The sequence below is a fragment of the Ascaphus truei genome, chromosome 14 (assembly GCF_040206685.1).
Source record: "Ascaphus truei isolate aAscTru1 chromosome 14, aAscTru1.hap1, whole genome shotgun sequence".
In the NCBI taxonomy this organism is placed as follows: domain Eukaryota; kingdom Metazoa; phylum Chordata; class Amphibia; order Anura; family Ascaphidae; genus Ascaphus; species Ascaphus truei.
This window is the reverse complement of record NC_134496.1, coordinates 43,119,933-43,145,533: the sequence shown is the minus strand read 5'-3', so window position 1 is coordinate 43,145,533 and position 25,601 is coordinate 43,119,933. Positions and strand designations below refer to the sequence as shown.

At 38.5% G+C, this 25,601-nt stretch overlaps 1 protein-coding gene and 1 long non-coding RNA gene across 4 annotated transcripts in view; one reads left to right on the top strand and one right to left on the bottom strand.

Annotated features, from left to right (window-relative positions):
• MECOM (MDS1 and EVI1 complex locus) overlaps positions 1-25,601 on the top strand; it is a 379,798-nt gene that overhangs the window by 271,213 nt on the left and 82,984 nt on the right. The window lies entirely within an intron of this gene.
• LOC142466025 (uncharacterized) lies at positions 1,927-25,513 on the bottom strand. Its single transcript, XR_012788032.1, has 4 exons — positions 25,392-25,513; positions 20,091-20,164; positions 11,404-11,801; positions 1,927-3,699 (listed from the first exon to the last, which is right to left on the bottom strand). It is a non-coding gene; the product is annotated as an uncharacterized LOC142466025 (long non-coding RNA).

The following is a 25,601-nucleotide window of genomic DNA, read 5'->3' as shown; positions in this document are numbered from 1 at the left end:
TGGAAGTCATGCGCTCTATTTTCTACACACGTACGAGGCCCACCTTAAACCCTTTAGCTGCCAAAGGGGCCTGCAATGCAGATTGAGGCATTTGTGCTAATTGTTTGTTGATTTGGTTCAGTTGGGAATGGATGTCTCCAGAACTGGTTCCAAAAATGTTAGATCTTGCACTCACCACTTCTTCAACTGATGTACCACTATAGATATGGTCCACTGGTGCTCTGCTCCTGTACCCTAGCAGGGTACTTGCAGTAGATTTGGAAAATAGTCTATGTGGTTAGACTGGCACGCAAATAGTTAAAATTGAAAAGAACTCCCTGAATCCTTCAAGTCCATTAGAAAAATATCTTGTTTAATTCCAATGTTTCTTGAGGTTTAAACATGAAGAAAGGATTTATTGTTGCAAATACTCATTGTAGAAAAAAACGTAGGTTCACAATTGCATAAAACTGAGTCATGTTACCCCAAATTCCTTGAGCCCACCAGTGCCTGAGATTTCTAAATCTACTGGCAAAAATGTAGGGGTAAAAACATAGCCATCAGAAGTGTTGTCCACCCCTTGTCATTTTTTTTTTTTTTTTTATTATACTGGCAATGGAAATCTCTCAAGCATTGAGGGTCCCTAGCACCCACGATTACGTGGTTTGGCTTATATCAGGTTAAAATTAATCTGGGTTGCCGGGGCGAGGGGAGGGAGGCAGGGGTAGGTATTGGGGGAGGGTTGCTGCTTTTATGTCTCGATCTTAATAAATTCCTCTTCCACTTGTAGTGACTAGTTAGAACAGAGGTGACCAACTCTAGTCCTCAAGGGCCACCACCAGGTCAGGCTTTGAGGATATCCCTGCTTCAGCACAGGGGGCTCAATCAATGGCTCAGTCAATCACTAAGCCACTGATTGAGCCACCTGTGCTGAAGCAGGGATATCCTTAAAAGTCGACCAAATGGTGGCTCTTGAGGACTGGAGTTGGCCACCCCTGAGTTAGCAGGTATCTGATGGAAAATTGCCTCGCTCAATCCCATACTGGATTTTGCCCAAACGATTGCACTGACATTTGCTGCTGTCTGTTTCCTTTCAAAGTGCCAATGAAAATCACTTCCCTAAGTAAAGCTATATTGATTACACCAAACTCTGCCTTCTACCTCCCTGCATCAGCATCTTCAATGAACGGACGCTAACATAGAACGGGAATCATTTCTGTTGTAAGGTCTATTGTCAAACCGCTCTCGGAACTCCTTATTCCATCTGACTCCAGCCTTCTCATTTTTTTGTATAACCCCATTTCTATTTAATTTAAAGCTCAGTCACTCCCTGTCTACAGGTATCTGGGACCTGGTCATTTTATTATGTACATATGTTGTTAGAATTTATTTTATTGTTATTTTCTTCCACTGCCATGTGGAATGGTTGGGACCCCTATAAATGGACATTAAAAATATGGTTAATGCCATTAAAAGAAGTTTTAAGTGTGTACAAAAGCACACCAAAAGGATTCAACTTGCTTTTTCTGGTAAATCCGCATGGATCGATTTGAAAGGCTCATACAAATAGCGGTATTTATAAATCAAGCCTCGCCATTAACCCTTTCACACCGAGTGGGACCTACTTCACTCCAGGGATTGTATTCGTTGAAAATAATGTATATCATAAAATACTGGCTCTTTTAACAAATGAATGGAGATAGTTGGGGGGGGGGGGGGGTTCCATTCAGATTCTATAATTGTCTGGTTCTCCAAAACAAGCTGTGATCTGTAATTGAAAATGACCCCTTTTTACGCGGAGTTCACTGATACAAGGCAAACTTGTTAAAGTCAAAACAAGTCCGTTCTTTATGACATGCTTATGTGCTTAGACATTATATTACATTTTGCAAATGGTACGATTTATGCAGTGACATGTAAGAAACTTAATGTTGCAATTTTCCTGTTTCTAATGGTAAATTAAGAACCTACACAACCTAAGAGGTTCACATGGACAGATTCCCTACTGCTTGGGTGCAGAGGTCTTGCAAAAATTTAGTAAGTGAGAAGGAGAACAAAGATTCCTAGTTGGGAAAAAAACGGGGTAGCCTGTGGCTGAGAAGTTGATTGGGACAGGTAGGCACAGTAGGACGCAGGATAATGAGGCACATGGCAAATGTGATGCACAGATGTTAAGCCAACTGTAGTTCTAGTTCCAGGAGTTGCGCACGCCACAAACCATGCCTTAAGGCTATGACTACACCAGAACATTTGGAGCAGTAAACTACGGCGACATTAGGTTCAAATTAATCCATTACTGCAGAGCTGTGAACTGCTGCTTGCTTATTTCGGAATTACATTGCCTCGGGGCAAAATGTTTTAGGTAGATTTTAATGCATACTCATGTCTTGCAGAGCAGATTAAGAGGAGAAAGGGAAATTAGAACTGCTATGAGAGCTATTGAGGTGCACATTTCTGGTTAAAGTATACGGAAAAAGCATTGCATATATCAGGGGCAGGCCAGGCCCTGGATAACCACCTGCTGGGACTGAAATGCCACACGTTCTAATGAATGCAGGTTTGCAGAAGCCTTGTAAATACTTAAACCTGCGACAGGGAGAAGCAGACAAAGGCAGTTTTTTTTTTATCTTGTAAATAATAGTTCTTTGCTTAACCAAGTTCAACCTGTTTAATTGATGTGTTAGTTAAAGATTGCAAGCAGAAATGTTGAATGTTTTCACTTTTAGCTCCTACCATTTGAAACTTTACTGAATTCCTGGTTGACAAGTAGCCTGCTAAAGTTTCAAAACACATTATAAGGATTAGGTAATCAGGTCAAAGCTGTTTTCCTTGGTTATGTCCCTTATTACTACAGTGGTCCTGACAGACCTATTTAAAAAGCCCTGTGGTCTTGGGTAAGAATATTTTCTGAAATAGGATCGTATTGGTGTATGTTTTTTGGGACTTTTTCTTTAAGATAGATAGGGATTGTTAAATCAATGAAACCACTTGCAATTTTTAGGATAGTGTATAGAGCCTGCTTTCTGTTCTATGAAACCAGTTATAATCATAATGTCCAAAAGATTCAAGCGTCAATAAAAAATGTCTATCATTGTCTATTTAGGTTGTACAAGTATATATTTAAATCCTTTAGGCACTTCTGGAAATTCTCTTCAGTAAATGGTTTTCCACTATGGCCTTTTGCTAAATCGAGTATGTATATAAGCTTTAACCCTTTGGATGCTCCAAGATGTAGCCACTACAACATGTGGTCTGTCAGTGTCGGGGCCTCCTGATATCTTGGCTACATCTTGCCGTTAGAGTTCTCCGGTACCCAACGGGTTAAATAACTCACTACATCTGTGTTAGAATAACAACGTTTTAGATCAGTGGTAAAATGCAAGTCACACAAAATTCATTTTTTGTTAGTTTAAACAACATAGCGGATCTCACAGACTATTCTTGTGTAATGCGGCACACAAGACTTTCTTAGAAAGCTAATGGCTATGGACAGCGCCTATATCCTCAAACAAGACATTACACCGTTGTCAAGATGCTTGTCCCATACGTAGTAAATTATTTCAGTACTCCAAGGTTACAGGGAATCACTAATGTCATGGTCAGTGTCGTAATAGAACAGCCGAAGACTTTACAGGTAGTGGTTTACACTGCCACGTGAGACTCTATTAGTCTATCGTGAGCTGTAGGATTCGTGTTGGGTGCGGATCCAAAAGAGAATAGCTAAAAAAAAGAAGAAGAAAAAAAGTTAAATAAATGAGAGCAATAGAATAAACTGCAGATTTACTTCTTCGCTGCTTCTCAAAATGATGATAAATGATAGCACAAGGGAAAGATAACCTGCCATGAGAGTAAGATCAGCAAGGCCAAATACTAAAACTCCCTGTTGACTGCCCCATACACTGGAGCCTCTGTTCGTGTTTATTTTTTCTGCTCACTCTTGGTTTCGTCAATCAGTATGATAGACGATAACTCCTGACTAGAGCAGCCTGCATTCTGCTCTCTCACGGTGGGTAGCATGTTATGGTTGGCGCCATGTAGTCGGAGGATCACCCGCATCAGAAGCATCAAGGGATGAGGTACGGAGCAGTCTTCCAGCAGCAAACCCCTCAGAGAATAGCAAGCAGTGGTGTTATCAGCGCAAAGTGGTTTTGCCAAGAAACTGACCGCACATTAGTAGCTTTGTTTGGCTACAGTCTAGGGGGCTTTTGCTCACAAAATTGAGACACACACTCTTTCCCTCAATCACTGTTAAATCATCTTTTTTTATGTGTTAAAACATGACTTGTTCAAAGAGAAACCATACGTTGATTGCTGGAGGCCCATTTCATGACATGATTCTAATGAGTAAAGACACAGGAATTTGCTATAGATCTGCATTTTACGTTCAATAAATTTTTTAGGCTGAGCCGAAAAAGAGGGGAAACCTATTACACAGTCCTTTAAAATGCAATGAGAAATGTTTAATAGACAATGATGTGATTCAATACTTGGTAAATAAATAGCTCATCAGATAAATTGAACTCCTTGAACTATAGTCACAGGCCATTAAATGCCGTTCATCTTTTTTCTTTATTGTTCTTAAACATCAATGGATTTCCAAGGAAACTGTTGCTCACTATTTGATTTTGATGTGTAGATTGCACTCACATTGCTGCTAGATGTCCACATTTTTCAGATGTCCTACGCCTATTTCTAAGCAGCAGCTTAACTTGCTTAGCAGAAAAAGTAGCCAATGTTGAATTCTTTTCATATCTTTTGATCCAAAAGCGGTCAAGCATTTCCTGTTAAACCTTTCTGCCCAATACATGTTGTGGTTCTATTTCTAGGTATCTTGGGTTTTGCTAAACCAGGGTTGTCCTCTTTTCTCTTGGACCTGTCTACATAAGAGATACAGTAGATTTCGTTTAACTGTCTCAGGCATCATTCTTTGCCAACACACGTGTTATTAGTCACTCACAAATACATGATGGATCTAGAAATGGTTTTACTTATTTCCTTAAAGTCCTTAAAACGTGTATATTTTCTTTCTCCCCGCACCCCAGTAATGGAAGACCTGATGGTATTGCACACTACAATTTTCATTCTATCTAATTACGTGAGCACTAGCACACATACGCTAGTCTGTTTCTCGTTATCCTGCCAAGTTCCTTCTTGATGGAGGGGGTCTTTTTCATGCTACTTGGCCTCCCAGCCCCTGTAACCTCTGATTTCCTCTTTTTCAGAGCCATAATTTATTCCCTTCAATGGAAATAGCTGAAGTGTATTGAACTACATGCCATATACATTCACAGAATATCATTAGTAACTTTTTAATAGATCATTTTGCCTATCAAAATATTGACGCTGTAGTATAAGCTGAAGGCAGTTACGGCTGTTGATAGAACAGAATCTGACTATTAATAAAAAGCAGACAGGGGTCTTAAAACAGTGCTTACACTGTTACAATTCAGACACGTTCTATTACTTTATATAGTGTAACACCTGCAGCTAGTCTAAATGCTGGTGGCTGAAATAATCCAGACTCATGCAAACCGAGTATTACAATTTGGTACAAATGTTTGTGCTTAGTGTCTTTGTCTCTCTTGGGGGCGTATGTAACTTTTCAATATATTGACAATGTAAATATATATGACTTTAGTTTCCTCCAATATCGCTTTATCAATCTCTTATGTATGAGTTTTATCGACGAGGCTACGGTTTATACTATTTATAACGTTGTTAATGTTTTAAGAGCCACTTTATTTGAATTGTGGAAATGGAAGGATGTTCACTCACAAATTACTTCTCTACCGTTCTAAGAATTGTATTTCTTATAGGATTACCTTACAAAATTGAATTATAGCTCATGTGCAGAATGTTAAGAACTTTCAACATATATTGCTTTATGATAACAACATTAACTGTGTGCGATTCCATTGATGAAATCCTATAGTGCAGTGTACCTACAGTATGCCTCCATTAGATAAACATTGAAGTGGAAATTATATATATATATATATATATATATATATATATATATATATATATATATATATATATATATATATATAGCGTTACTATAGTGTTATAGCGTTATATAGTAACAGCGTTACTATTGCACCAAGTCTTTCTAAAATAAATAGTTATTACATTCTAAAAATAATGGCAGCATGCAGAATACTTTATAGCATATAGATACAGATAAAGGTTACAACCCAAAAATCTGAGCTGAGAGTTTATGATTCTATATCAACTCGTAGTCTCACTTTATTTGTACATTTTGTACATGTTTCTATGGACTGTTATATAATTGACCCCGATCACTGCAACGTTGTAATAATTGCAGCATTCATTCCCCAGATATTAACTCAATAAATCTGCATTGTATCCTAACTCTTGTGTTTGTTGTTGTGATTTTTCAGTTTAACTGTTGGGCCTAAATGAGCAAATCTATCACTCACATCTGGAATGATTAGAATCATGTATTTCGGCCCGTTTCTATGGGATCGGGATTCTACCCTATTGTCTTCCCTTGGAGTGAGATCTTTTTTTTTTTTTTTTTAATGCCTCATTTATTCAAACAGAATAAATAAGACGAGCACAAATAAACGTCTTCATTTCAACAAGGGGTCCAGAACTGGAAAACTCATTCTGCGCATTTAAACAAGCAGCAGAATTATCAAACGGCGTGTTTCTCCCGGCCTACAGGAATAGAACGGTCTACTTAAATGAAATTATTGGGCTGGGCTGCAATGAGAGTTCATTATATTAAGATAGAACTGTTTGTCCAACTGCCACTTGCGTGGAAGGGAATGAAGATAAATAGGGCACCATGGAAATTATGTATTTAAATCTATTTCAAGTAATTCCTAAAATGGTTCCTTTTTTTCGGTTGGATAATTAACTCGACAGAAAGAAAAACATTAGAAACAGAGATACATTTTGTGCACCACCGATTGTTTTGTTTTGCTGCTGGCTATTTTCTTTATTTTACATACTGTGACAACTTCGTCCCAACGTGAGATGTATACCCTGCTCTTTAATTGCTGTGGGCCCACTGGGCAGGCTAACGGTGGCCTATTTGTCTGGGGTCAAAGTGGCAATCTGTAAGGTTTTAATTTATGTGCAAAAATGTTCCTCGAGTCAACAGTATTTAGAGAGCTTGAGAAAAAGTATTTGTTATATTTCATGCCTTGACTTATTTTTTTTATAGTGTTATCTGTTCATCTGTTCTACAGTAAACCACACCACCATATGAATAGCACGCGTGTTTTATTTCTGCAGTATGATAGAATAATGTTTCAAAGAAAACATTCGATGTTGAGTAAAAAGATATCCCAATATTCTTCTCTCTTCAACACCCTTCCAGTAAAACAAATCAGTAACACAGAGAGTACTTGTGTTACATGCCTGCTGTGTCACTTTTGTGGCTTACAATGTATTGCAAAGCAAAGATAAGGGTTATCCTTATATTACTGCAACCAAATGGGATCATTTTGTATGCAGTTGATTTGATTGTTTAGGGCACCAAATTGCGTGTAAAAGAAAAGAATGAAGCTAAAGTAGATTTCTGTTAACCTGCGAATGTACAATTCAACAATACTCAATATATACATATATTTTCAAGTCGCCTTTGCTTTTTTTATTTAGAGCACACATTTCATTGGGAAAAAATGCAAGTATGCTGCTGTGAAAGAAAATATTCGTACGTTATTACAAGAATGGGCAGGTTCGCAAGTCGAACTTCGGAACGAACTTTTGAATCTAAGCAAAGTTCTATCCAAAACTCGAGTGGCTTATTCTCGGATTCATCGTTTTTTTTTTAATAAACTAGGTGAAGTTTTGATTTTGTAAACCACAGAAACTGCAAACTTTCGGAAAGTTTGAAAATGTTTGACCACATTTAAAAAAAAAATATATATTTTTTTTAATAAATCAAAACTAATCGAGTTCCTGGCAAAACTAAAACCCAGCTCATTTTTACAACCAAAACATAGATATCAGAGAAAGTGAGCAGCTTTATATTATCATAACATGACATATTTATTCATCATTTTCATTTTTAAAATGTTCTTGTTAAATGATATTTTAGTAAACTTTTCAAAATGATTCAAATCGTTGCATTTTAAGAACGGTTTTATAATTTCGACCTAATAGCTGTAGATTTGTAATATCTGAAGCTATTTTGTCTTCGGTTCAAGCCCAAACTAAAAAAGCATTAATTGGGTATTTAAAGTATTTTATCATTGGTCCCTTTTTGGAGCTAGAGTGTCATTCACTAAAATCATAATTGTTAACATGCTGAACATTTAACCCTTTCCCGTGAAAATACCTCACAAAACATTGCTACATTGCAATTCATTTCACCCATTTACATATCATTGTTGACTTATCACATGTAAAATATGTTTGCGGATAACTTGCTAATATGTAATCGTAAATATCCGATTTTCCTGCATTGCTGTTCTTCATGTATTCATTTACAATATACATGAATACTACACAATGTTAGAAATCAGGTATTTGTTTAAACTCTGTTCTTCTAAAACTAGAAACTAGACTAATAAAACAGAAAAATGATTTGAATAAGAATAACAAAAAATATGATTTCATATTTGAAGCTATAAAGCAGTATCAATGATCTTCTTTCGATTTATCCATTAAAAAGCCTGTGTTTTTCATAACACAGACAGGTTTTCTTCCTTGTACTCGCACTGATCTTGTATTGTTGTTTGACACCGTTCCTTCTAATCCTGCTTTTGTTTTTTATAGTACAATCTATCCATTGAGTAAATCTGCTACTTAAAAATCCACGTTTTATTTCTAGGATGAAATATATACATCTATTTGTTTTGTAATTTGTAGGTAAAGGGTGTTAAATAATTTTGGCTGTTCGATTTGTGTACGTAGCGGCAATGTTACAGAGATAATTGGCTCATCTTTAGGGTTAATTAAACTTATAATTGGTTTACATTTATCAATAGCTGCACTTGTGGTGTTAACAGAAGATCATTCGAAGGCTGACGCCAGTGAGAAACACATTTCTGACACTCTTTGGCATACCTGGGAACAGTTACAAATAACATCCCACTGTATATTATTTTACACCTGAACATAACTTTTAAAAAAATAATCGTAATGCGCCTCTGTGTAAGTGGCATCTCACTTATAAATAAATGATAGAAATAAGGAAAACCAACATGGTTACTTACTTTCATAATGGATTAAGACAAACCTTAAAACTCACTTCTTAAATGAAGCACCCCAATAGCTACTGTCCCACACCACAGTCATTCCCCAGTGCCAACGACTGCCACCTACTGCACTTATTCCCTCACCTGCTGTCCGTGTAAGTTTCCCATCATAGCACTTAGATCAGGGGTCTCAAACTCCATCCTCAATGGCCACCAACAGGCCAGCTTTTATGGATATCCCTGCTTCAGCACAGGTGGCTCAATCAGTGGCTCAGTAAGCTCTCCGGGGCAAGGATTTCCTTACTTATTGTCTGATCTCTTTTGTTGCACTTATTGTACATACTTCCCCCAGTATGTATTGTCTTTGTTGTAAAAAATTGTAGGCGCTATATAAATAAAGATATACATACTACATACATACATGGTTTGAATTTCTACATGGTATGAGGAAGGGACCTCCTGGTTTCTGAGATATGTACCTCCGAATGTGCCACTGGTACCATCCCCTGCAGGGGAAACAAAATGGAGGTTTAAATCTTCCACTACAGACCAATAGGAATTTTGCGGCTTCTTATTGGATCGCGTGCCGTAGGACATTTAAGAGCCAAGAAACAACCGTCAGCACCAATGGAGGGAAGTATCTCAGGAACCTGCGAGTCCCCCAAGCAAAATGAACTGGGTTCAGCTCTGGGGACCCCTGCTTTGCAACCATTAAAAAAGTGACCCTAAGAATGAATGCTCCATTAATATCTTACAAACTGCTGATCTCCCATAATTCTTCAGCAAGGTCAAAATGTGTGACCCCAAAGCAAACTCAAACACGTCTACAAACAAAGAGGAAAAAAGAAAATAGACGGTTAATGTACTTTATATACACCTACAATACACCTCATATATAACACTGTGTCAGCAGTATAGTTATGGCAACCCAATGAGACAATTATGAGAGTAAATTAAAAGTGAAAAAAAAACCAAATGCATTTTATTTCTGTAGCCAACATCTCAGTCTGAAGGATCCTCCTCAGTTTGTAGCGATGTTGAATGTGTTTTGGCAGCCAAAGGGTTACACATAATGAAATAGGTTTAATCTTATCATCATGTTCTTAGAGCTGGGCAAACGTTTCCTGGACCATACTCCATCCTGATGTATGCTCCTGTCCACATTGAGCAGCCACTCAATCTTCGACTGAGCCACTGATTGAGCCACCTGTGCTGAAGCTGGGATATCCAGGAAACGTGTTGGTGGCCCTTGAGGACTGGAGTTGCCCACCCCTGCTCTAGAGCATAACCAACACAAGATAATGGGTACACAGAAAGATGGCAGCCTGTTTGGCCTGGTCTTCATGGGGTCGGTGAAAAAAAATACTTACATGAAGCGAATTGTTTACTACAAGTGGGCATTCACTTCATTGGTTTTCAATTGTAAAATGCGTTGACACTGTTGCTATTTTGTTTGCTGTGCTGAACAAGGAGAGTATTTTGTATCAGTTATCCTGTTGCGTACCATGGCTGGCTGGACCCAAAGCCCGGGGTGAAGGCTGTGATGTTTAGAGGCTTATAGCCTGGTTTGGTAACATGTCCGGAGGACAACATTATGCACGTATGCCAGGGGGGCTCAACTCCAGTCCCCAAGACCCCCCAACAGGTCAGGTTTGCAGGATATCCCTGTTTCAGCACAGGCGGCTCAATCAGTGACTCAGTTGAAGCCCGATTGAGCCAACTGTGCTGAAGCAGGGATATCCTTTAAACCTGACCTGTTGGGGGGTACTGAGGACTGGAGTTGAGCCCCCCTGCGGTAGTGTATGAATCAGCAATATTAATGCAACATTTCTCCACATTTGCAAAGTCTTCCAAAATAAATACATCCATCCCAAAGGTTGATCAAAGGGAAAAGGTAATTGTGCAGTCATGATTACCTGGAGTTTGGCAATTATTCAAACCCAATTATCTCTCTGACTGCTGTGAAAGGCAGTTACCCGTGATGTGTTTAGAACTCTAAAATTCTGAAGAACAGAAATGAAGTAAGTCTTTCCAGGAAGAAGGTAGCTATAAATGATTAATAGAATACATTGATACAGAGCAAAGTGAAGTTCAAGCAATTTAACCCTGTCTATAGAGTGAATGTGAATAACTGTGAAATGTGTGATAGGTCTGACCTATAATTATTTTCATCTGGAGAGAGTATCAGTAAACACAGTCAGTTTAAAATGGATATGAAATAACATTAAATGTGGGGAGCGTGTAGACTCACCTTATTTTACAGATCTAATGGTGTTAAGTTGAACCTCTGCACAGATGCTTTGGGTGCTGCAAACAGGGATAGTATTAGAAGTTCTGAGTCACTGCTACTACTTCCAGCTACCAACGTCATTTGAGTTTCCCATTGCTTTGTGGTCAGGCCTATCTGCATGTGAAGCATGGTCACATGTTTTAGGGTTCTACCAGCTTAATGTGGGCGCGCTGGTGTGGGGGGAGTTAGGAGCCTTCATCAACATCAAAGAGGAGCTTGAAAGGCATCAGATATTGGTCTAATATTTGCTTGTCCTCACTCGAGAATTTGCCCTTCGGAGTTTCACATTCGTGTGCCTTATTATTACTTGATGGCTGGAGGTCTCTATATGCTTCATTTGCCACCCTTAAATGACATACCTGGAAAAATAAAAGTACAGTTAGAGACGCTATTGCTTAAACCTGTACAGGCATTAGAGAGAGGGTCTCACTTTGACTCTTAAGGATACAAGGGTCCAACAATTCATATTCCCATCAAGCCAGCCCAGTTGAAGAACAGTCATGAAACCAGAGAACATCCTTTATAAGATAAGCCCTCTTCGCCATTCTCTTGCAGTTCATGTTGCTTGGCCACATTACACCAACAATAAACACTTTACCAGCACGACGTGTTTGCGTTTTGCCGGAGTACAAACATTTGACTGCAATCAATTTAGCATTAAAAATAAAAAATAAATTTTTTTAATGGAAACCAACACATTTTGCTACGTTGCTTAAGTCCGAGGATTTAGAACAGAGGTTGGGCCAACTCCAGTCCTCAAGGGCCACCAACAGGTCAGGTGTTCAGGATATCCCTACTTCAGCACCGGTGGCTCAATCAGTGGCTCAGCCGTTGACTGAGCCACTGATTGAAGCAGGGATATCCTTAAAACCTGCCCTGTTGGTGGTCCTAGAGGACCGGAATGGCCCACCCCTGACAGAGCACGTTTACGTACTTCTCTTTCTTTACCTGGAGAGAGAATCTAAACGGTTACGTACAAAAGTCACTTTCCTTGCAACAATGTACCTGTTAAAGTTAGAGGCACATGTATTCTTGCCATCGTCAGACCCTGACATGTAATTGCAGAAACCGAGAACGCTATTTCATTTTCAGAATTGATTTTGTTATGCAGCATATTGAAACAAAGGCGTTCATTAAAAAATGAATATTAGAACATTGACAGGAAGGAGGAGATGTTCGAGATCCCCCCCAGTTCAAATATTGTGCTAATTTTTCATATTTTGTGCTAGTGTTTTACATTGAGAACAAAGAGATTTTATTGATAAGTGTGACATTGTTTTTCTCAGCCAAGCTGAAGGGAAACTTTCAAAAATCCATCCCTTTTATTATTTTGTGAAGCCCCTGTCCAATACTGCGTTTAATTCACATAGAATAATGATTTATGAACTGTAGTGTGTAACTTACTCAGTAATCACATATTTTTAGACTCCTGTCATATTAAGGGCGATTTTTATGATTTTCTCATTTATAATGTTCTTTTGCATTTTTAAAGACAAAAACAATCTAATTGTTTCTTAGAAGACCCGATTGACTCTCAGTGTTAACGTTTATTACATTTTATTCTATCCACAACACAATTATAAAAACAATAATGTAATTGAAAAATCTTTACACTTTCAGCAGTTCTGCGGCTTGTAGTTGCAGATAAATGACCAGAAGCAAACTTCACAGAATTAGTGTTTACACATAATCTGGCAACCCGCAATAATTTGATTGGTTAAAAAATTAATTTGTTGTACCTCTGCCCTTGTTCTGTTGGGTAATGAAAATTTATATCTAAGGCGCAGACATCTGGGGACGGACCTGACAGCTTTGGGGCTGAATGAAAGATTAGGCCATAGTGACCCCTGTCAGCATTTCCTCGTGGACTGGTTACCCGAAACCCAACAGGAGTCGTACATTTCTTCCAGAACAGGCTTTCGTTTTATTTTGGAAGGTTAATGACACTGTAAATCTAATGGGCCATTTTAGAGCCATCATGTGCATATTAAAATGCCACGTGACCGGTCAAAATACCATATGGAGTGTTTTGGCAGTGTCTAGCAGCAGCAATGGCATGCGATACCAAGGCCACAAGACTAGTAAATGTTTCCAGTTAATTACCCAGGCATATTTATATTTAAAAAATCATTAAAAAAAAAAAAAAAAAAACCTGCTGCTAATTAGCTGCCACTATATTTTCTTAATTGTGTTATTCGATTCTCATCAATCATCAAACTCTTTAAGGATAACATTGTAAGTGTTCTGTGCATGTCTGTTTATTTTAGTAACTACATTTAGTACATGAAGTTTTGTTGCGTTTGTTAAGATGCTCTCGGTGAATATGAAGGGTTAATGCGAGGTATACATTTATTCGACTTTAAAAAAAAAATATTTGTAATTGTTAACTTTTTTTTTTTTTTTTAAATTAGCTTTCATTTTAGATTTGTTAATGAACGACATGGCGAAAATTGTTGTTGCCTGGAATTGGTATCCTGTAATGTTCTTCAAACCAGCTCTATCAGACGCACGGAAAATTTGCATCGATTGCTTATCAGCTGGGGGAAGACGTTACGAGTGAATGTATGGTAAAAAGTAGGCAAACCATTATGATACTCTTAAGTCAGGGGTGCTCAACACCAGTCTTCAAGCCTCCCCCAACAGGTCAGGTTTTCAGGATATCCCTGCTTCAGTACAGGTGACTCAATCAGTCCCTGCTTCAGCACAGGTGGCTCAATTAGAGGCTCAGTCTTAGACTAAGCCCCTGATTGAGCCACCTGTGCTGAAGCAGGGATATCCTGAAAACCTGACCTGTTGGGGATGGTGGGCTTGAGAACTGGAGTTAAGCACCCCTGTGCTGTATCCTCTCCAACCGCTACATCAGAGTAATGAGTACTGCAAACAATCCTATCTCTCTCAGCGTCCCCAAATGTGTATGTCATTTTCTGCACTGGTTGTGTGCCTGTCACAGTGCTATTAATATTCATATATCACATTATTCATATTCAGTAAGCATTAATGCCACCTTAGTTTATTTATTTGTTATTAGCCATGCCTGCCACCCTCAGATGACCCCATTTTAGCCAGTGTCTTACTTTTACCTGAATTATAGATCAAAATGCTCTAACATTTTAAAATGCGCTAAGAGGGGATAGGTTTCATGTTTAAAAATAAAAAGGATTCGTTTTCTTTGCTAAACCTAATGCTATTTCTTATGCCACTTTGCATTATATTTCCAGAATTTGACTCTGGATTATTGACCTTTTATATAAAAAAAAAATGTATTACATATTTACCCAGATGTGCCACATTTGTATTGTGCAGTACAATAAAAATACGGACGGTGAAACATAACCGGAGAAACGTATTTCAGACACTTTTTGAAATTCTGGAGAAACAAAAAAGTTATTTTAAAGCCGTAGACACCGAATGAGCTGATTTGACATATCTGCCATTGCACATTTTGTGATGGAAAAGTTTGGGTGCATATAAATACCTCTGCTCCCAATTATAGAATTCAATGGAGGTAACTATTGTTATGTGCTGGACGTTGGTACACAGCTTGGCTGAGTCACACCAGTACAATGGGACTTGTGATGAGCAGATGGCACTGAGACCATTGTTTTGCTCAGGAAGTGGGTAAGTATTTATATGCAGCTAAATTCCATGTGCGTATCTGAATGAAGCAGTTCCTTTCCAGCTGTACATCTTTTCGAGCAAAGCTTTTCCACAAGGCTAAATTGTATCTGTTACCATTATCCTGTAGCTTTGTTACTTCCTCACCTGTAGTAGAACACTACATTTGTATGTATATTACAAACAATTGGTTACAAGATCCCATATTCTCCAGTGGTTTTTACAAATAGTTCTACTGATTTCCTTTTTTTTTTTTTAAAGGATAATATGTTGGTGTTATCAATCATTTTTAGTAACTAAAAATAGTTCAAAATGGGGTTTAATCCTTATATTTAATTTCAATATAAAGATGTTAGAGGGGATTTGAGAAGGATGCTGTTTCTTGGGAACACGACCCGTATAAAGGACCCGCTGTTGCTTCTGCCAATTAAAAGTGAATGGGATGACCAACCTAGAAACATCGCTATGGTGCTGTTAGCATTAATAAACTGTAAGAGCATAGAAGTGTATCTGTTAGTTTTGTGTGTTTCGCGTCGAGCGATACGGCACGCCCCCCGGCGGTTCAGCCAATGAGGGCGAACCTGCCGGGTGACGTCATGGCCACGCCCCCGGTCTCTCTTCCTGCATTGAGCTGCAGACCAGGTAATCGGCTGCACGCGCCGCCAATCTCGCGGGCGCGCGTTGCAGCGGAGATACCGGGGCCTTAGCCTTCCCCCACCCTCTCTATGCATGTATCCCCTCCAATAGTATGAGCACCTAAAATACACAGATACAAAAACAACAATTGAGAGATAACTCAACCTCTCAATACCCATTCATAACGAGGTGTCCAGTGGAATGTGGATGCTGGTGAATATATACTTAGAAACCATTGGTTTCAGGCGGATGTGAAGGCCGTATACAAGTTTGTGAATTCAAATGTTGTTGGAAAGTATGGGTTTGGGGCACCTGTGAAATTTAGTCGGTCATTTTCAATTTGATTATTAGAGCGATGCTGTCATATTATGTTTTAAGTTGGCAAGCAACAGAAACAATAAACTTTCATTGTACTTGTACCATAAACTTAACTAATCACACCAAAAAAAAGTTTGTTTTCTTAGACAATGGACATGTCTACAAAATAATAAATAAAACAGCTCACAGGTCATGTATTCCATTTTCATTTAAAGGAGCAATTCATGTTTTTTGAAATTACAGGCAGTGCTCGGTTATCCGACACAATGTGTTACTCAAAATGGTGTTGGATAGCGAAACGTTGTAAAGCGAAACACGTTTTCCCATAGGAACACTGTTTAAATGAAAGGTTCCGTTCCTGAAGGCATTTTTAATGCTAAAATACACAAAATATTTTACGCAGACAATAAGATATGCAGCACACACATAAATTATATAGTGTATATACTGTATTATATATATAATATAACATAATATATAATATAATATAAAAATATAATATATTATATAGTATAATATAGTATAATATATATATTATATACACATAAACAACTTTGCAAAGCGTTGGATAAGCTGTTTTGGCGTTGTAAAAATGAATATAGGTATGCATTGCATAGCGTTGGATAAGCCATTCGTTGTAAAACGAGGACTGCCTGTATATTTTTTTTTAACATAGGGTTGAAGCAGAGGGCCTTCAGAGCTGAACCCCATTAATTTCAGCTCAGGAGACCCCCTGCTTCCCGAAATACAGACCTCCAAAAGGGGGTGCCGGTATCTCAACAAAGTTTAAAGCTCCCGCGTCACGCAGACCAATAGGAATCCAAACCTGATGATGTCACGGCTTCCTACTGGCCTGCAGGGCGCGGGAGCTTTTGAAACTCCGCCATTACGTGAACCCTGCTAGCGAAGCGGAGCAGCTGCTGGCGCCCCCTTCGGAGGTGTCTCCGGAAGCAGGGGATCTCCATCGCTGAAATGAATGGGGATCAGCTATAGAAACCCCCTGCGTCAATCCCATGTTAAAAAATAGATACAGTACAATGTGCTAATTTGGATTTCCTCTTTAAAGTGTTGCATGAGAAAATAGAGCAAGCTAGGAGAGGCAGGCAAAGGCTACAATTTACCAATGAATGGCCTAACCCCATTTAAAACTTAAATTGCAATACAGCTTGAGTTGTCAACACTACAAGGCAAGCAAAGAGTCTCCACATGACATTGGACAAACAGTCTGCAGGGAGCCACCGAATAAAGTGCTTCTGTAAACAGTGACGTGATGAAAACACGTTGCTGGCAAAATGACTACAAGAAGACAGAATGCTTTTAAAAAAAATAAAACCCCATATCTTTTGCATGTCATATTGTTGTAAACACTTAAGTTAAACCCAGAAAACGTAAGCTCTCATAAACATAAAACCCTCTGCTTTCTATATGTCCACTTCTTGTTATAAATTGTGCAGTGGTTTATTGGTTCTAGTCCTGTTACTTCAATGAGGACAAACAGCAGCTACTTCAGACCAAAATCATCACAAGCAGAAGTCCTAAGGGTGCTGCAGTATGGGGACATAGCACAAAGAACGAAAAACTGTCACAAGGTTACAGCATCATATACAGATGCAGCCGCCATTATTGAAACACTTCACGCGTTGTGTACATCGGAATACCCACGTCATGGCGTGGGATTTCTTCCAACCGTACCGCCTTAAGGCGCGAGTGCAGGCGAGTGCAGAAAATGGTATTTTAGAGTTCTGGCTTTTAAACACCTGAAACTGACACAGTAGCACAGTACTGTGCACATTACAATTCATTCATTTCATTGTATTTAATTGCACACAATCCATGAAATTCAAACAAAGCAACGGCGATAAACACGTGTGCCTGGGGCGATTGGCCGCGTGGAGTACAGCAGCGCACATGAAAACGGCGCCGTGATTTGTTCAAATAACGGCCGCTGCACCTGTATGTGTCATTTAAAATCAAGGAAGGGGGGTGCCCTTAAAAAAATAAAAAAATAAAACGTACAACTAGGAACAGCCCAGCAAAAACTATTTCAAATGTATTGAGTTGATTGGTGCATATTTACAAATAACCAGTATAATAAGCAAATACTACACAATATTAAATCATAACCATCTTTACCCGGGTTATAGTGGGTGTTAAAGACTTGAAACCTACACACATTATTAACAGGATTATCAAGGAGATGGCAGTGCAGTTTGAAATGACCATTTAAATATTGCTTCAAAAACTGACAGCAAATGTAAAACATGAACGTAAAATAAATGGAGCTATGATTAGGCAAGCAAAGAAAAAATAAAGGTTAATTTTTTTTGTTGAAGTTTGGATATTTTTTTTCTTTATTTGAGTTTTTTATGATAAAAGGTGGGGCGAGGTACAGAAAATAAAAGGTTAGCATGTTACTCATCGTTTACAAACATTTGTTAACATACGTATAATACCTTTATATTGTATTGTATTGTATCTCTTTATTTATATAGCGCCATTAATGTACATAGCGCTTCACACCGTAAACGTCAATATCAGCACTTTAATAAAATACAAAAACAACAACATATACACTATCCCAGCAGTGCGCAAAAGGGGGGGGCGGGAGAATTTCTAGAGGGTGGCACGGGCGGTTACAGAGGCCCCGTGCTCTTTCTCACGGCATTTAAATAAATTTATAATATTTTCCACGTTTTAGAGGTTATATAATATATAGTATATTCAATCCTTTGGTGGGATACGGAATACCTTTCCGGAAGTTTGGATATTTTAATGTGTACCGATGCAGAGAATGTTCTATTTATTATGGCTGCCATAAGACTTGCAGCCTAGTGCCTAACATGCTCCCGTGCAAAACAGGCCTGTCTAACGTGACGATAGTTAAACTTGATAGCTCCTCGTTTGTCTGGTGTGGAAAGCATTGTGAACTCTCATAGCTCACCTGTCATGACAGACAAGTCTCGTGTGTGTGGCCAAAGTCTTCTGCAATGGGCTTCCTATCGCTCTCATTGAAAGCTTTTGAAGATCATCCGAGCAGACACTGGTTTTATGTTAGTTTTTATGTTTTCCCTTTCTTTGTACTTTATCAATGTAAAGGATATCAGCCCCAAGCACACGATCCCCTTGCCTACTGACTTTCAACTACCCTACAAAGTATATATAATAAGCTCGATTACATTATATACATGTGGAAGCCAATGCAGGATGCATTTATATCCTAACATACAGTATGAAATGTATACATGTTTAGGATATATAGATAATATCCAAACCACAACACGGTGGGCACACCTACGGCAAACATTGGCATATATTGGCAAGTGTACACATCATAGGGGATAAATAATCATATATCTCACCCAGCTCCATGGATCAGAGCAAAGAAAGAGGCAGCACATCACAGGCAAGTGAAGCAAAAGTAGTGTGTTGCACACAATGTCCTATTTTTGCTTCACTTACCTGCGATGTGCTGCCTCTTTCTTTGCTCTGATCCATGGGTTTGGGTAAGATATATATATATATATATATATATATATATAGAGAGAGAGAGAGAGAGAGAGAGAGAGATTAACCACAGTATTTTACTGAACATACATTAGATTTGTTTTTATTATTTTTGGTGTTTGAGATTGCAGCATTAAAGCAGCAATACTACTTTCCAACTCCCCATGTGACAATCTATAATTCTATTCAATCGTTGGGTGCCCCTGTTAGAAATCTGCAAAAATCCTGATTGTGTGCCTAACGAAATGGTTGCTTCAGTCAGTGTAACTCAGCAGCTACAACGTATCCTGATATTACTAAGGTAACATTATCTATTGTTGCAGTTTACAGCTCAAACTGCTTGGACCACTGGCAACAAATTATCCCAAACTGAAAAGTGTTGCAAAGATCTTGCACTGCTTGGGAGGCGGGTTAAACCCTGCTCCAGAAATCAAAGGATGCCTTCAAAGCTGCAGTTCAAGCTCCCGTTTTTTTTTTTTTGTGTGGTTTTTTTTGTGTTTTTTTTTTTTGTGTTTTTTTTTTTTGTGTTTTTATTTTTTTACTTCAATAGTTTCATGTGGGCAATTTCTACTTACCTAAAGAACTGTATAGCTGCCGGTCAATTCGTTCTCCGTCTATTGATCGGCAAAGTTTGGCGACATCTTTAGATCTGGGGAATGTAAATGGTTGCTATAGTAACAAACATGCTTGTTAAAATAGAATACAAGAAAATTGGTCTTTCAAAGTTGTTTTTTTTTAAAAACAGAAAATGCTAAAAGTATTTTTTCTTACTACAGAACTGATTTATTAAAAAAAACACACATGCAGGATATTGCTTGAACTGCAGCTTCAAACTCATTCAAAATGGCATTGAGTTGAATAAAAATGAGTATGATCTAATACTACAGAACTGATTTATTTAAAGAAAAAACTTATACAATGACACATATTTTTCTTCTTTAAGGACATATGTGCATTTACACATTATTATATTGTACGGGTATTCACTTACAAGCAGCCTGCATTGAAATGTTGATGAGCTGTATACCACTTCTATGTGATTGATTACATTACAGAGCAACCATAACAACAAAAATACCCTACCAGGGATCCACTCACATTCTATGCAGCATCGAGTAGATCTGAACCTGTTTGTTTCTTTAACATTTATATGAAATTGACGACAGTTTATCGTATTTATATGGGATGTATATTTTACCAGTGTGGATGATGTGTATATCTCAGGGTTTGCCCAAGAAATCATGGTATTTGAGTATCTTTCACTTGATAACCTCTAAAACATTTTCTAAATAGTATATTCGCAACTGTGCAAGAATTGCTTTGCCGAAATAATTTGTTAACATGTCAAGTTGCCAGCAAACTGAAATGGGCCAGCTGGCTTTTAACAGCACACAGCTTGAAATGGTCACTTCCATTTTCATCGTACTAGCTCTGCCGTTGAATAGAAAAGGTTGATTAAACAGAGTGTAAGGCTGCATCAAAGGAGGTTTATCAATGGTGGGAGTACAAGGTTTTAGATCTGCACTCCGACTTAATTTAAATACGTTGTTTTCAGATTACCACGACATCTATTAGATCTGAGAAACACTACCAAATATACCATCTTCATTGGTTAAAATATTCAGTGGCAGAGATCTACTGATGCATTTGCAATGCTCTCCTTAGCTACATTTAAAGGAGCAGTTCTTCTTTCTTTTTTTCATCACAATTTATTTTACATTGGAAACAGGGGGTCTCCAGAGTTAAACTGCATTCATTTCAGCTCCGGGGACCCCTGCTTCCAGAAATACAGACCTCCGAAGGGGGTGCCGGTATCTCCTGCAAGTTTAAAGCTCCCGCATCCCTTGGGCCAATAGGAAGCAGCACTGATGACATCACGGCTTTCTATTGGCCCGCAGGGCACGGAAGCTTTGAAAAGCGTGATCTCTACTAGCCGAGCAGAGTGGCTACTGGCACCTACTATGGAGGTAAGTATCTCCTGAAGCAGGGGGCCACTTGTGCTAAAATTAATGGGGATGAGCTTCAGAGACACCCTGCTTCAATCCTATGTTAAACAAATTTAAAATTCACAAAACAAATCACCCACTTGGATTGCCCCTTTAAATGACGAATGCAAACCTTTAAAAAAAACATTTTTTAGTTGAAGGAAAAACAGAGGAAAGAGATGTCCCTACACTACACACATTCAGAATTCTGCATATTTATTTATTTTTCCTTTCGACATCATTCACATATACTCATTAACGTAGAAAAATAAACCACAACTTGCTGTTGGGAAATTCAGCAATCTTATCCATGTAGAAAAAAAAAAGAATGATACAAAAGATGAGGCTGATACCTCTACAATGTAACAATGTTTTATCACTAGGTTAGGCTGGTATTAAAAAACAAGTGTTTTTTTTTTTAATTTTTGAAATGGGGTATCCCAGTTTGCACCCTTAAATACGCCACATTACTAACAAATGACAAACGCTACCCTGAAACACATAGGAGAAGGTTTACTTTGAGTTTAAACAGTGATATCAAGAGAACAACTTTAAACTGCTTCAAATTTGATAACTATAGAAGCCTAGTTAAGTCTCGGGGATTTAGCCAGAGAACATATTGGTTCCAGCAGACTATGGTAAAGTTAATTAAGGATGATTAATGGAGCATTTTCCTTCCAATGATATCTCTGACAGAACAAAGCTGTCCGAGGCTTGTCAAGCAGAATTTGAGTTGAATGAGTATTTATGTGATCAAATCTGAAGGGCTGCCTCTTGACAGAGCAAGGATTCATCAATCAATTGCACTGGCTTGCAGTGGTGGGAAATTGGTCTATCAGCAGAGCAATGCTACCATCCCCCTTTTTTTCATTCAATCATCCCTAAGGCTACAATGCATCTTTACCTCTGACCACCTAACTATCAGCGAAAAGTAAAAGCAAGAGCTAAAACATTTATAATAGTGGTTACTTCTCTACCACACAGTTGCAATTGATTTGTTCCAGGCCAGAGGAGCAGTCCCTGAGAAATCTACAGAACATTTAATTTTCTTAATTAGTTGCCGTTCCTGCTTACTTTTTAACTAGTGTTGATTGGTGCAAGTATTTTAACTTCTAGACTGCTTAAATAATGGAAGGTTTTTTTTTTTTTGCCAAAACTATGTAGTGCTCAGCGGGCAGGAAAAAGATTATTCACTTACATTATGTAGCATTTTCTGCATCCTTCAGTTTGAGTGGTGATTACAGCACATCAGATTTTTACTGACTGAAGTTTAGTATGCAAACAACACTCCTTGGTAATGGCAAATTAGTTTGGAAACAAGGGAGTTAACACAAATTAAACAATCATATATACTACTTTAATATGTAAAAGAATATTATATATGTTAATGAAGATATTACATCTTAAATATGTATTCTTAGTGACACCGGATCAAATAGGGTCTGCGTTTTTACAGCAGATAGGAAATGGGAAGATTAGGCGCCTGAAGTGGTTCTTATCGGTTGGGTAATTCTATGTTCTATATTGCACCCGCATTCATAAATTACGTTACTAATTTTTCGTAAACAAATGCTCTATTTGGACAATACACAAGATATTCTAAAAATCTTCTCACAATCTGTTTGGGCAGATAACGTTGGGAAAAAAATAATTACAATCAGCTCCTCCTAAAATGAAAAATTCTCCATAGCAAAAATATAAAATGACCCCCCCGCTCTTTGTCCCGTAGCAGATGTAACAAGGGAGTACGGTAGTTATTGTACTGGTGTGTGCTCAGGGTTAAAGGAGTGCACAGATGGGTACCTGAGGAAGCTGCAATCCTTTTTATTTAGGTGTCATACTTAGTATTGAATTATTGCATCAACACTGAGCTGATTTGTGTCAAAGTCCCTGTACATCCTTATATTACTGTAATACTCCCAGAATAAACAAGCCGACCCTCTGCAGGGGTAAGTGGCCGCCGTCCCGTACCGGAGGTGACTGTTGGTGCCAGATGCTAACAAAATGGGAGAAGCACCAAACATGAGGGGGAGGGGAGGGGGGGGGGGGAGGGAATAGGGAGAGCTAAACGTACCCCTGGAAAGACATTAGAGAGTCTGGGGTAGCACAAAAATGTGCCACCCTCCCTCTTGGCTCAAATCTGAACCCCTGCTCTTGGTAAGGTTGATCTGGGCTAGGTCATAATATAATGTGGATAATCAGGACACATATTGTACTTAATTAATCATGTAGCCAATCTTAAACCCAGCAATGGTGTGAAGCGAGTTATTTGATGCAGGGGAATGGAAAGGTAACCTAAATATGGATTGGATTGGGCTCCGTCATCAAGCTTAAGATATCATTGCGACACAGAAATACTTCTAACAGAGCAAAAATCTTGTAAACATATTTTGTTAACCAAGAAAGAAACGGTTACAAATGTAAACCTGTCAATGGGAATTTATCTTAATTTTATCTTAAATTTTGAAGCATCAATCCCCCCGTCAATGTATTTTTTTACAGGATGGGAAGCAGTGGGTGTCATAGAGCACCACAACTCCTAACAGTGAAGTGAACAGGTTTAAATCTCCCACTATGGGAAACAAAATGGCTGCCAAATCTTGGGCCACTAGGAAATTGATATGTCTTCGCTTGTGACTTCCTATTGGATGGCCACTTTAAAAACCAGGAAGTAATACTGGTAACTTCACTTGTAATTATCTCGTGAACTGGGGGGTCACGGAGTTGAAAATAACATACTTCAGCTCCAAGGGACACCCTGTTAAAAACAAGAAGGGTGCTAGTTAGGGGGGTTTGCTGCCTTAAACTTAAATTGTCTTTTATATTCATATGAGAAAGGAAAATGCACTTGTATTGCATATTATTCTGGCTCGGGCTCACTGAGGATAATGAGCAGGATCAGGTAGTTAAACTCGTCCCCTTTAAATGCACACAGAGTCCTTCTATTTTCTGTAACTTTATTGGAGGTGGTATACAGAAGGTATAAAATAACTTGCAGGCAACATTTGTGGTGGCGAAGGTAAAAAAAGAATGCTTGTTCTGTGGAAACAGTGAAAGACATGTCTACTCGCTATGGCTGCTGGTTGGAAAAGGAAACATGCTAGCCTGGACTAACAAGAAATAAAGTCAAGTTGTGCCAACTAGCAGGGGAAGGCAGGAACAGCTCAACTAACTAAGAAATGCAGGGGGGTTGCCGGGGCAACGGACAAGAACCTAAGGGAAAGTTACATTTGTTGCAACATTGCACTGAGGAGTGATTGCATCCTCAGAACAGGGAAAACCTTACAGGTTCCAGAACACATGTGCTGTAATGACATATTCCCAGTGCTGGGGAAGGGTTCCGCTCCATTCATAAGAATGGGAAATCTTCGACAGCATGAGAGTTTCACAGCATATTACATAGATGTCAAATTTGTAAGACGTTTTTGGGGTCATTTAGAGACAGACTTTCCTGCCGTTTCAGGGCTGGAGAAGCTGGCCTGACACTGACTAGGCTAAAAAAACCTTTTGCCTTATTACTCTTTAAAAATGATGATAGACTTTTGACAATTTTTGCTGTTACCCTATGTAGGCTTTTTAAGAAGAATGTCCTTCCTGCACTTCAGTTTTAGCTGCTGTTCATCTTCCAAATCACTATCTGATTCTAACGTTGAAAATACCAGTCAAAGCTTGCTTCACAAAACCATGTCTAAATATTTAAACTGCGTGTGAAAGTCTTTCATTTTTCATCACTCTTCAGTATTTATATTATCACATATTGAGTCTGCAGTCACAGTTCATCATAAGCAGCACATCTGCAGAAGCAGCCAAATTGAAACAGTCATCGAAGATGCGTCTGACTATCATAAACATGACAACAGATTGATGACATTTAGTCTTTGTATGTCTCACCAGTTTAATTTGTTTCCAAGGCAGAAGAGGCTGTAAATGTCCTTAATACAGATGAGCACTTAGGAACTTGGTTAGAAACTTGACAAGGGTCTTAACCTATACACAAAAAAATGGGATGCTTCCTGTCTAAGCGAAAGAGAGAGAGAGAATTTATGTCAAACAACCAGGAATGTAATACATAGTGCTCTTTTAGAAAGTCCGGCTTGTATA